General features: G+C 42.6%; 1 protein-coding gene across 3 annotated transcripts in view; it reads left to right on the forward strand.

Annotated features, from left to right (window-relative positions):
• The window catches only part of GHR (growth hormone receptor), a 200,700-nt gene that overhangs the window by 30,643 nt on the left and 157,570 nt on the right, over nt 1-12,487 (forward strand). The gene's annotated exons all lie outside the window — the stretch shown is intronic.

The following is a 12,487-nucleotide window of genomic DNA, read 5'->3' on the forward strand; positions in this document are numbered from 1 at the left end:
CATGAAATACAACAACAACATAAAAACATTATGGTCCACAATGCAGAATTGCTACAGATCAACCTAGCATAGTGCCAGATTCCTGAATGTGGTTTCTTCAGGAGAAAAAACAACAACAACAACACATATTTGTTCCTCTCTCTTTTTTCTATGACACTCACCAAAACTCCATTTCAACCAAGAGGCAAATGCCATTTATCTGCAGTGTAGGGAGATGTACTGAGACAGTTATTCATTCCATCCATCAGCCTGTAGGCAGAACTGTATTAAAACATGAATAAAGATTACTGCCTGTGTATCTTAAAACCCTCCACATGAGGCTGATACTGGTGGTGATTTCTGTCAGTGGCTCTGCACATTTGCATATCATGAAACTTCTCTGTCGACATTTAACTTAAATCTCTTTCCAGCTTGTTTTGGTCACAGTGGAACAGCTGCTTACCTGTTTTGATACAGCTCTTCATGTGGCTTTATTTCTGCCTCCTACTGCCCACCCCGAAATGCATGGCCCGCCTACATGCTGACCTACCTACTGGGCCTGTGCTCTGGCTCCCGCCTTCTCTCCTGCAAGGATACTGAGCCTAGTTTATTTAGTTCCTCATGCAAGGTTCTCTAAATCCCCTATGAACTTTAAATATAGTACTAAACTCTAAAAGCAATAATGACACCACATTTGTTAAACCACTGTGCTAAATTTCTATACTTCCTCAATTAATCCACATAACAGTCTTAAAGAGATTTGTATTCCCCTTTTTACACACGTAAACAGAGCTCCAGGAAGCAAGTAACATGTTCAAAGTCACCCGGCTAGTAAACGGCTTAGCTGGGATTTGAGCCCAGATCTGTGCAATTTGAAAGCCCAGCCTTTTAACATGCACACAGTTACTGTATTCCTATCTGCTCTCTTCCCATGTCATGACACATTATTTATTCACCTTTCATCTCTCTATTTTAACTCAATTATTTTTTAACTTGGTAGAATTTCAGTGTATTGGTCTTCTGAGTTCTTTAGAGCTTGTGTTATTTTTGAAGACCCACCAAATATTTCATTTTTTCTGTGATAGAGATCCATTTGTGTACATATTTTATCTTCCCTCCTAATGTACGTTTCTGGAGGAGAGAAACTCTAAGTGGCTCATGTAGAGATTCCCATGGAGCCAAAGAGTCACCTTCATCAGCACAGCTGACTTTTGGACAGTGCTCACCATGTACAAAGTGTTTGCTTGGATTATTTCAATTAATCCTCACAATAACTCTGTAAAGTGGATTATATGCTCACCCTAAGGTTAAGAAACTTGCCCGAGTTCATCCAGTGACTGCTACATGGTAGAACTATCCAACACCCAATTCCACTGCTTAACTACCTGACGAATCTCAGTGCAGTCCAGAGCTCTGCCTACTTATTCCCTGCTCCTTGCATTCTTTGACATCTGTCCTCTCTATCTCCTTTTCCTGTTCTCTCTATCTCCTTTTCCTGTCCTCTCTATTGCTCAGTTCTTGCCCCACCTATCACCACCTGCCCACTCAGTCTTGTTCTTTCCCATTCTTTCTCAACTTTGTTTGCTTGCAGTCCTTTCTCAGCTTCCCAGGGGCCCCTCCCAGCTCATTTACCTGGCTCTCTTTTTATTTTATTTTTAACCTATTATCTTTTTTTAAAAAAACAGACTTCAGTCCTGAAAATGGACTCCCTAGCTCTCTTGGCAATGTTTGGTCAGAACCACATAAGATGAGAATTAGCTTGGTGAAAAGAGAAGTAGAATATGGGATTGAAATACCAAAGAAGAATCATTTTGCTTTTTCTGTTAGAAACATAAATGAGTGACTCTAGCGTCTTGATGTCCATAATTTGTAAGTAGCTAAATAGAGCATGATTTAAACATACACTCACACGCACATGCATATGCACATACACACACACTTGTTTTATGCACTTATTGCCATTTTAGTAAGCAGCATATTTTTGGCAATGCATCAGCAACAACACAAGAATTGGAGTTGTCATCATACAGCAGCATAGACAGGCTCATCATTTTGTCTCCTTTCATTTGTTCTATTGTGTAGGGAGTTGCTTTGGAGATCATTGTGTGTTGATATGAATTATCGCTGGAGTTCCATTTGGATGTCTGGGCTCAGGCATTTCGCTTCTCTCTCCAAATTCAGAAGTCATGGCCATTAATCTTTATAAATAAGACTTTTAAAATAGGACAGAGTTATAAAATAAACATTTCAGAGCAGGGTTGGATATGTCCAGCTGAACAAACTGCCCTTCTATTTAGCTTTGAACTCCAAACCTCATTTAAATACCCTCCCTTTTTCTGTTTCTAAAGAAGAAAAGAAGAAAAAAAAAACACACCTTAAAGTTACAGTAGATTCTAAGGGGAAAATAAGCAAGAACATTTTGGTAAAAGATATCCCCACATGGAAAACACAAAAACTGGACAAGCGCATGCAGCTGACCAGTGTAACTTGGAAGAAGAAGAGTGAAATGAACTTCTGAAGCTAGTGGAAGGGTCTGGATAAGTTTTGATTCCTGAGATGTTCATAGAGACCCAGCATTTACCCCCTGAAACATGGGAATGGCTCGCAGGTCCCTGTGGCTTCTTCCTTTTCCTTCCAGAAGCAGTGGGTTGTAAGTAGCGGAGGGGTGCATTTACTCTCAGTAATGGCATCATGCGGACTGTATTGTGAAGACTGTTGCATCTCACTCATTTCTCAGCATTGCGGACTGTGATGATGACCCTGGCCTAGTGATCTTGGCAGAGCTGTGCCGTGCGATCGAGCCCACCTGATTGCATTTGCCTTTGTGTCAGCCCAGCGGCCTTCATTGGCACCTGCCACTTTGCTGGGCCCTGGACTGCAAATGCAAAATGAAAGGTCAGCGATATCTACTCAGGAGGCACGTGCTGCACAGATGTAGCTGCCCCTGTGGACGGCGTCCCAGCTATAACCTGGCCTGCAGTGTCCTGCCTGGCCTTTTAGGACTGTCCCTTAAAAACATAATCTTAGCTCTAGCTGTTTTGGCTCAGTGGATAGAACGTTGGCCCTCGACTGAAGGGTCCCAGGTTCGATTCCATCAAGCGCACGTACCTCGGTTGTGGGCTCAATCCCCAGTGGGGGGCCAATTAATGATGTTCCTCTCTTATCGATCTTTCTATCTCTCTATCCCTATTCCTTCCTCTCTCTCTGAAAAATCATTAAAACATATTTTAAAATAATAATCTTACACATTTTTCATTTTTCAAAAAATCATGAAGACTTCTCTCCATCCCCTACCAAAATCAAAATGGTGATATCCATGTCATGGCACAGACAGAAAAAAATCACAGCCACAAACTTATCTCCTAAAACATAACTCTGGGCTGTAAACCACAAATAAATATATCATGAGCCTTTGTGACGTGGGGACCGGTCTGATGTTAGGAAGCAGTTTTTCTGTATTTTAAATCATCAGAAAATGCAACTACTGAAGAGGAAGTGAAGGTGTTAATTTTTAAAAAATATTTTTAATGTTTTTATTTTTAGAGAGAGAGGAAAGGAGATGGAGAGGGAGAAAGAGATAGAAATATCAATGATGAGAGGGAATCATCAATCGCTGCCTCTTGCACACTCCATGCTGGGGATCGAGCCCGCAACCTGGGCATGTGCCGACCAGGAATGGAACCAGCGACCTCTTTGTTCATGGGTTGACACTCAACCACTGAGCCACACCAGCTGGGCGAAGGTGTTCATTTGAAGTCAGCCTGGCACTTAAAGTGAAACACATAAATAACTCTGACTTGGGAAAAGTATTGGTTCCATTTTGGACACTGCAGGTGGCAGTGCCAGCTGTGGTCATACCGTCTCTAACACCCGTGGAGGTTGATGCCAGCCCAGCAAGCTCCCCAGCAGCCGCAGCCGTGGAGGTCAGCGCTGGTGCCCGCCTCCGACATGACAAGTCAGGCAGCGGACCTCCGTGCAGACTGTGTCCTGCCAACTCGGAATGATTATACCTGCGGATCATTCACTTGTGGGTTATCTGCAGAAATTTTAATCCCAAACTTCCTTTCTTCTGCCCCTCCACAGTGGTGTTCTCAGGAAGTGCAGCCTCCTTGGAGTGGAGCCTCCCCGTGAATATTCATTGAGACTCCTAGAGAGCAAGCAGAGGACACTGAGGTGCCAGACACAGGCCTGACTCTAAAGCATTTATTTTCACTTCAGAAGCAGAGGCGCTGGGTGTAGTGAACCAAACGTGAATTTCCAAGATGGCGGGGCCTGGGTTCAAACCCTGGTTCTGTCCTTGGGCCCATCACTGACATTACCTGAGGCTCGGTTTCCTTTTCTCTGAAATATGGGCCCTAATGTAATGTTAAAGCCCTTCTGAGAATTAGAAATGTCCATACAACCCCTAGATCACTGCATGGCAGCGGTATTTCCAGAAGGGATATACTCTTTGGTATATGTCCTACAAGGCAGAGGAGGGAAGTGCCCCTGAGAACGCAGTCCGGAAGACCTGGGCCCTCACAGGCAGAGGCTAAATGGAGAGGTCAACCTCCCTGGGGCCAGGTTGCAGCAAAGGCAGGGCCTGGGGCTGGACTTCACTAAGCAGGTGAAGGGAGAAGGCATTCGGGGCAGCAGGGGGAGGTCAGGCCAAAGCGTGAAGACAGGAACACAGGTGGCATTTTCAAGGCCAAAGATTAAGAAGTTCTTGATAAGGTTCGGAGAGTGTAGAAAAGCAAGCCAGCTGGAAGGTACTCCTAAGAAAAAGCTTTTTAAATGGGGTAGCCTAAAAAGATGTTTGGTGTGCATTCAAATTCAAGATAAGGGAACCAACAATTCTGTTGCCTGGTTAAAGGTTTTCAAAGTTAAACGGGAATATGGCAAACATTGGGTGAAAATTGGCTTAAAAACACAGATAAGCTGCAAGTATTTAAAGGGTGGAGGCATCAAAGTATGTCAGAAATAGTTTACATCACCACAAATCAAGTAACGGAATGTGTAACAGGAAATCCGAATACATGCTGTCAGGAAAAAAGTCATATTGTTATGTAGAAATTCCATTATTTGGTACATTGAAGATAAAATGGAAATGGGGTTTTCAAAGGATTGGCCCCTCCTTCTTCCCAGGAGTGGTGAGGACTTTTCAGTGATTACTTGGGCAGAAAGCAGGTTTTGTTGCCAAGCGTGTCTGTCAATGGAGATGGGGAGATGGAGGACTTAACTGTGTTAAATGAAAACAATTGCTTAGAATACAGCCAGCCTTTCTTTGGAATGGAGAAGGATTTTGGGATATCATATTATCAGCAAAAAATGTTCTTTTAATGGTAGATTTAAAAATGTGTTGGTTATCGTATATGTTTTGAAAAACTTCTGCCTAAATATATAAACATTTGCAAGTCCTGATTTTTAAGAACCAGTGCAAACCTGTTCAATAGAGGGTGCCTAAAAATTATTTTTTGGTAATTTCATGGATACATAAAATACACAGTTTCAGACCCGTGTACTTGACTTTCTCGGACTGTGGTATCCAATAACTAGTGATTTTTGTGGCGGGACCTAACACATAATTAGGAGGATCAGACATGATCTGTTTCTTATTCATGGGATCCATATACGGTAATAATAGAAAAGAAAGAAAACTTTTCAGGCCTGGTAATGCTTGTAAATTGAGGGCAAAAGAAATGTTTCTGAAGGTACCATTTTTATAGACATAGGCCCAAATACATGTTTTGTGCACATTTTACACAGCCTTGACCTGTTCTCCCACCTTTCATTTGCCAGGACAGACCATGATCACATCAGGCAAACGCAGCCAAGGTGGGTAGGTTTTCCTTGTCTTGCCTACACTACAGCAAGCCCTGCATCACAATTTCTTGGCTGACGTAGATCCTAACTGTCTAGAGTAACCAAGTAACATGGTTTTACGTAACCAACATAGGGAAGACTTTGAAGAGACTGACACTGATGTCTTGGAGCAGAAAGGGAATTTTGGGGTTTACCGGGAATGTTTGTCACTGCAGCTGAGAATAGGTGCTCCAGTGGATGCCTAGTAAATACCGAGAGAGTGCAAGTACCGAAAGACAGGGTATACTTAACCTACTTATCATGGCCAAACTCCCCGTGGACTCTAGAGCTGGACTATTTTAGAAACTCAAAGGGAGCCCCAGGAAACATCATCACCACGTTTGCACCTTAAGTCTCTCTGGCTGACGTAACCCTTCTCCTCCCATTGGAACTGTTGGCAACCATACCCTGGCTGGTTGGTTGTGTCAGGATGGTCATTTTCACGGGGGAAGGAAGAGGGCATCCATAAGTCCTTGCCTCCTCAGTAGCCCTCTTGCTGGGTACTAGTAGCTCAACCAGTAACAGAACCCTATTCAGACTCCTGATATTCAGAAACCAACTCTCATGATAAAGACTTGTTAGGAGGAAGCTATCTCATAGTTTATTCTGTCTAAAACTCCTCAAATACCATCAAACATGGATGGGTATATATGAAAGTAGCAACATCCAGGAGACACCCATTCATGTAACTAACCCTGGCTACCCTAACCATCCACTCAGCACGCTGTCTTCTGGAACTTTGCTATGGGGCAGCCACTGATGTCTCTCTGTGCCTTTGAGCACAGCTTAGCATGAACAGGAGGATAAGAGAGAGAACTTACCACTGTAAATACAACTGATGTGGCGCAAGCTGACGACATCCTCACCCAGGAGTCTAGTAGAGAGTCACCTCAAAGTGTTGGGTTTTTATTTCTGCTTGTTGTCCTTTATCGATGAGTGAACTGCAAGGAAGGGATTTGCCTGTACTATAAAAATTCATTAGTTCTCTCTGGTAAGGTGCTTAGCTGGCAGAGCCAAACATGTAAGTGGTTGGAATTAAGTTTCTGATTTAGCAACCCTCTTAGGTGATGAAAGGTCCTACATCTTGGTGTTTCTATGTTTTAGTATCTCATCTCACCCAGGCAGCATGACAACCTCTACATTGTATTTTGCCACAGGTTTGGAACTAAGTGACATATCTTCTAATTTCTTTTTTAGGGGAATAGATTACATTGTAAGATACAGATATTGCTTGAGGTACAAGATGCTTTTATAGGCAAGAATTCAGGTACTCCATCTATCTAATACGTACTTATAGAATGTTCTGGGGACATTGGGTGTACTGGGCGATGTGCACGCAGAAAAAGAATACTATAGCAGCAACTCCATTGAGAGGGAGACAGCATGGCTGAAGAGTAGATAAGTTTTCTTCCCTACCCCCAGAGAGATTTATGAATTATTTATTAGCTAATTTTTCCACCAAGATTGTAATCATCTCACCTATTGCTTGTCAGCCTGGTAGTTTTTTATTAATATTATTGCTCTATTCATTTACATATTTTCCTTATGTATGTTATTCATCCTGCATTACTTAAATACAACCCTCCTCCCCCCACTCACTATCTGTTATTTTTCTTCTGGACAGCTTTTCATCACTGCCCTATTACTGTGAGATTAGAAAAAATGGATTGGCCTCAAAATTAGCCCAACCCAGACTTATTGGGATTGTAGGTTCGTTTGGGTTAGGGTAGAATGCTGTTCGTGCAGGTAACTGAAGCTTGTGTACACATGCTCGATTTCAAGAAGAAACACTTGCAGTGGAGAAAGCATGAAAGCCTTGGCTTACCATAGCTGAATGGAGGTGGGGCTCAGGAGTCTGACAGGCATTTAGCTCTATGCGTCTTCATTATACCAGAGATTATGTTGAGCATTTTATCTCTTGAAACAGATTAGTTTTGGAACCATCATCACAAGCCAATCCTATCTGGGCTTGCCTTCACTATCTGCATAGACCCACCCTGACAGCAGCTCTATTGGCCAAGTCACCAGTAATTCTACTGATGTCAAATAGGGCTTCTCCTTTGTGAATGTCCCTCTTTTTATTTAAAAAGAAAAGGAAAAAAGCTCCCTGTATCTGGCCGGCTCTGATTTAGCCCCTGGTGAGGAGGAGTTGTTATAGATTGAGAGGGTGCCAGGCTGCTGCTATGATTCATCTCTTCTCTTGTCAAGACCAGTCGAGGCAATGCTGGCGGAAACCTCCCCGAGTTGTGAAGAGGTACTTTGTGTCAGAAGGGGAAGCATGAGCACAAAACTAATTAGGCTCTCTAAGCAGAGAGAATTAGTCGTTCTTGATTAGTGAATAATTCCTGCAATTTAAGGTCAAGAGTATTGCAACCAATTCAGTATACCAGGCTCCTTCATCATTTCCAAGGACTTGTCCTATCTTTGAAGGTCATTTAGCAAACCCGACCAATTATTTTCTTAAACTCTTGTTGAAGACCTAATGACTGGGTATATTGGATGCATCTCCATGGAGACACAGACCTGGAGCTATGCCTGATCTTGGGACACCAAATGGAAAGTCATGCATTGCATTGTGGGAGTCTAGTTTCTGGAAGTTGAGGCAGTATTATTTGGCCTGTGAAATTTGTAAGTCTCAGGTATTCTTTGTCTGACATCTGATTACGGTTATTGAAGGACAGATTGCCTTCCAGACAATTGGCACCAATGGATGGCTGAACACCCGGAGTTAGCAGTGTCCCGGCAGAAAACTCATTTACTCTCATCTGTTTTCATCCCATCATTTTCATCCACAATTTATCCCCTTAGTTGAAACATTGATCCCAGTGTAGAGCATATTACTTTTCAGATTCCATTTTATTCAATATGGTCTCTTCCCAGCTTCACTAATTTCACCTTGCCAAAGACCCAGAGCTCTGTGGCTCAGTGGTAACATTTCAGAGAAGCCTTCACTAGACTAGAAATGAGTAATTTATTGGGTCTAGTGTTCTGGCTGGCTTCCAAGAGCATATATCTTTAGTTTTATCTTTTGGATTATGGGTCTTCTTAGGAATATGAGTTCAAATTCCTCAGTTTGAAGATAACTGAGTCAAGGTCCACAGTAGTTAAGTGACCTTCTAAAGTTGCTCAGCAGATGGGTTGTGGGGCTTGGACTGAAACTTAGGTCTCTGGGGACAGTGCTTTGAACTTGACACCATGTGGCCTTTCACTCTCTCATGTGTGTCGTTGCTCCCTATCCCCTTCACTGAGGACTTCCTTTCCTCCTCCAGTCGTGAGATGTATGGGCGTGCTTTTCATCCTCCTCGTGCTTTCAACCCTGAACTTGTCAGAGCAGGATTAGGTATGGCCAGGGGGTAACAGAGGTTAGTCCTCATTGATCTGCGAGTGCTTTCAAGAAACTTGCTCCTGAGGGAATTAATTGCAGGTTATCCCAGCATCTCCAAGGCTTATCTTTCAGGAATGAGAGCACTTCCCTTCCATACTTGCATTCCATTTAAACTTTCGCTGTACGCTTTAAAATATGTGCTGAAAGAGGATACACGTGTAGATGAAATACTGACAAATAGGGAATCTCCTCCTTGCCTGAAGCCTTATTCCGAAACCCTAGCGTGTCTCTCTTTCACACTTTTATAAAATTCTTATTATATAAATTTTTTAACTTTTACAAAAGTAAGCAGAAGAGGATCATGAGTCCTCAAACACCTATCATGCAGCTTCAGTAGCAATCAATTCATGGCCGATTTCGTGTCATTTCTGCCACACCCAGTTTCTTCCTCACATACTATTTGGAAGCAAATCCCAGACATCATTTTATTATATTCATTAGTGTTTCAGAATAAATCTCTAAAAGATAAGCGCGTTAGAGGTATATTCATAATACCGTTTTTATATGAAAAAATAATTCTTTAAATCATTCAGATGGTGTTCAAATTATAATTGTCTCATAAATGTCATAATTTGTTTTTCAGTTTGTTCGTTTTTAAATCTGGCTCTAAATAATATCCACACATTGAAAGTGGTTATAAGCCTTTTAAGTCTCTTAATCTATAGGTTCAAAATCAATCACCGTCTTTCTGTCATCTAGTCATTGAAAATAGCGAGTTGTTTATCCTGGAGAGTTTGCTACAGTCTAGATTTTGCTGATTGCTTACCCAGGATATCCTTTCACATCTTTCCCTGTCCTCTTTATTTCCTATAAATTGGCAATTGTATCTGAAAGCTATATTAAATCATTTTCTTGAGAAAAATGAAAAAAAAAAAAACTTTCTGGGATACACAGGAGGGTAGAGTGGAGGGTGAGGTGCCCAGTCAGCGCTGTGGAGGAGGAAGGCTGTGAACTCAGGATAATGTGGAGGCTGGGAGCACAGACTGGAGCCAGACTGTCTGGGTTCTCGTTCCAGTTCTGTCACTAATTAGCTGTGTGGCCCTGGGAAAATTACGTGGCCTCTCTGTGCTTCAGTTGTCTCATCTGTTCCATGATAGGACCTACTGCACCTGTTGAGGATCAAAAGTATCCAAGTATGTGTATATCATGTACTTAGAACATTGGCATGAGGTGAGTCCTTCAGAAGTGTTGGCTGTTACTTATGAAAGAAGGGAGTTCCGGGTAAGAAGAAGAGTAGAAACAAATTCCATTTGTGGGAGACAGTAGCACAGCCACAGAACAGCCAAAAGACCAGTCTTCCTGAAGGTGCTCGGCCTCATGACCCTCCTCTGGCTCAGATTTTCTCCAGTGCCTTCTCGCTCTGTTTTGTTCATCTTCCTCCATGTGCCTCCCACGTTAATCATTTTCATCATATGAACACTTGCATATGAGTAAGGAAGAAAGCAAAGCAGTGAGGCCAGTGCCAAGTAGTGTTGGGGCCACAGGGAGGGGCCTCAGATGTCTGGAGGACATTTGTTTGGACCGGATGTCCTGCTACTGCCCAATTTCATATCTCTGCCTCTTGTTGTACTTTTGTGCTTAAAGGTTCAAAGGCTGGACTTCTTATTGGTGTTTCCCATTCATTCCTAATGGTTACCTTGACCTTCATGTGGAACCCCTGTACTATAGTCTACAGATGATTTTACTCACTTCCTTGCTTATCACAATTCGCATTCATCTTTGAACATTTGAGTCTTTGGCTTTGCATGATAAGCACTGTTTCAAATGTAGGAATGCCTGTCTCTCCCATTTCATGGTTTTCTCTGTTGGAGCCCTCTGGTTTGTTTCATGGTAATAATTATTGGTGAGAGAGTGTTGTGTATGATCAAATGTTTCTGGTTTGTTTTTGTATAGCATAGTCCCAGCGTCCTTTAAAGCAGAGATTGCCAAACTAGGCCACCTGCTTTGTAAATACAATTTAATTGAAACGCAACCATGCCCATTCCTTAACGCGTTATCGGTGTTCCCAGTGGCTGCTTTCTCGCTTCCAGAGCGGAGTTGGGACAGAGACGAAGGTATTTATGCTCTGGCCCTTTTCTGTGAACGTTGGCTGATGTTTGCTCTAAAGAGAAGGGACTTAGCAGATTCACTTGGTGCCAAAGAACTGCGGGCTAGAAAAGAGAAATTGTGGAAGTCAATGATTTCCTTGGAAAGTAGAAAACATTAGAAAAGAGTCACCTGTTCGCAGGTGACTTGTATGCATGTAGGAATCAAAATCATGTGTGTGCTCGTAGCTTGGGGAAAGCAACGGCCCTGGTGTCAGGTCCGCAGGCCCGGGGGTCGTGCGAAGGATGGCTCTCCCTCTTGGCTTTTCCATTTTGCCTCATTGCCCTGGAGGTTGACTGTCTTGAGCTGTAAGGGCTGTTGAGATCCTTCCTGATGCCTGCTTTATTTCAGATATTCTTAGGTTCCCTACTGAGCAAAGCCACATATTCTCTCTGCTTCAGCCTGCACGGCCCGGTCTGCTACTTACCTTGACCTCCTGCTGCTCACCTTGAAGGGAATCTCTTTCATTTGCCTAGTCCAGTGATTTTCAGCTGGTGTGCTGTAAGAATTTTGTAAACTTGCAATACCTGGCTTCTTAGTCAGGGCCACTGACCTCTTTACCCCCCTACCTTGTCAAATTAAAAAATGACAACAGCCAACACAACAGTAGCCATCAGGTGTGAATGAATCAAAATTATGCTTAATTATTTTTTAAATATATTTTTATTGATTTCAGAGAGGAAGAAAAAGGGAGAGAGAGATAGAAACATCCATGATGAGAGAGAATCATGGATTGGCTGCCTCCCGTAAGTCCCCCACTGGGGATCAAGCCCACAACCCGGGCATGTGCCCTTGACCAGAATCGAAACTGGGACCTTTCAGTTTGCAGGCTGACGCTCTATCCACTGAGCCAAACCAGCTAGGCATGCTTAATTATTTTTGTCATATCGGCAAAACATATCATATATTTTTGGTGTGCTGCAGAATTTTAGTAATTAGTTCATGGGTGCCATGCGATGAAAATGGTTGAAAATCGCTGGCCTATGTCCACAGACAACAGGGGGATGAGGGCATGAGTGCGGGGGTGGCGGGTAATGTGGGGATAAGGACACATATGTAATAACCATCAATAAAGAAATTTTTAAAAAAGAAAAAGAAAAAGAAAATCACTGGCCTAGGCCCTTGTTTTCTCAATAATTTGACACCAAGTCAAAAAACACTTTAGACAGAGTCCTGTTTAGCTTATTAGAAAGCTGC

Source organism: Myotis davidii, unplaced genomic scaffold, assembly GCF_000327345.1.
Source record: "Myotis davidii unplaced genomic scaffold, ASM32734v1 scaffold348, whole genome shotgun sequence".
Lineage (NCBI taxonomy): Eukaryota > Metazoa > Chordata > Mammalia > Chiroptera > Vespertilionidae > Myotis > Myotis davidii.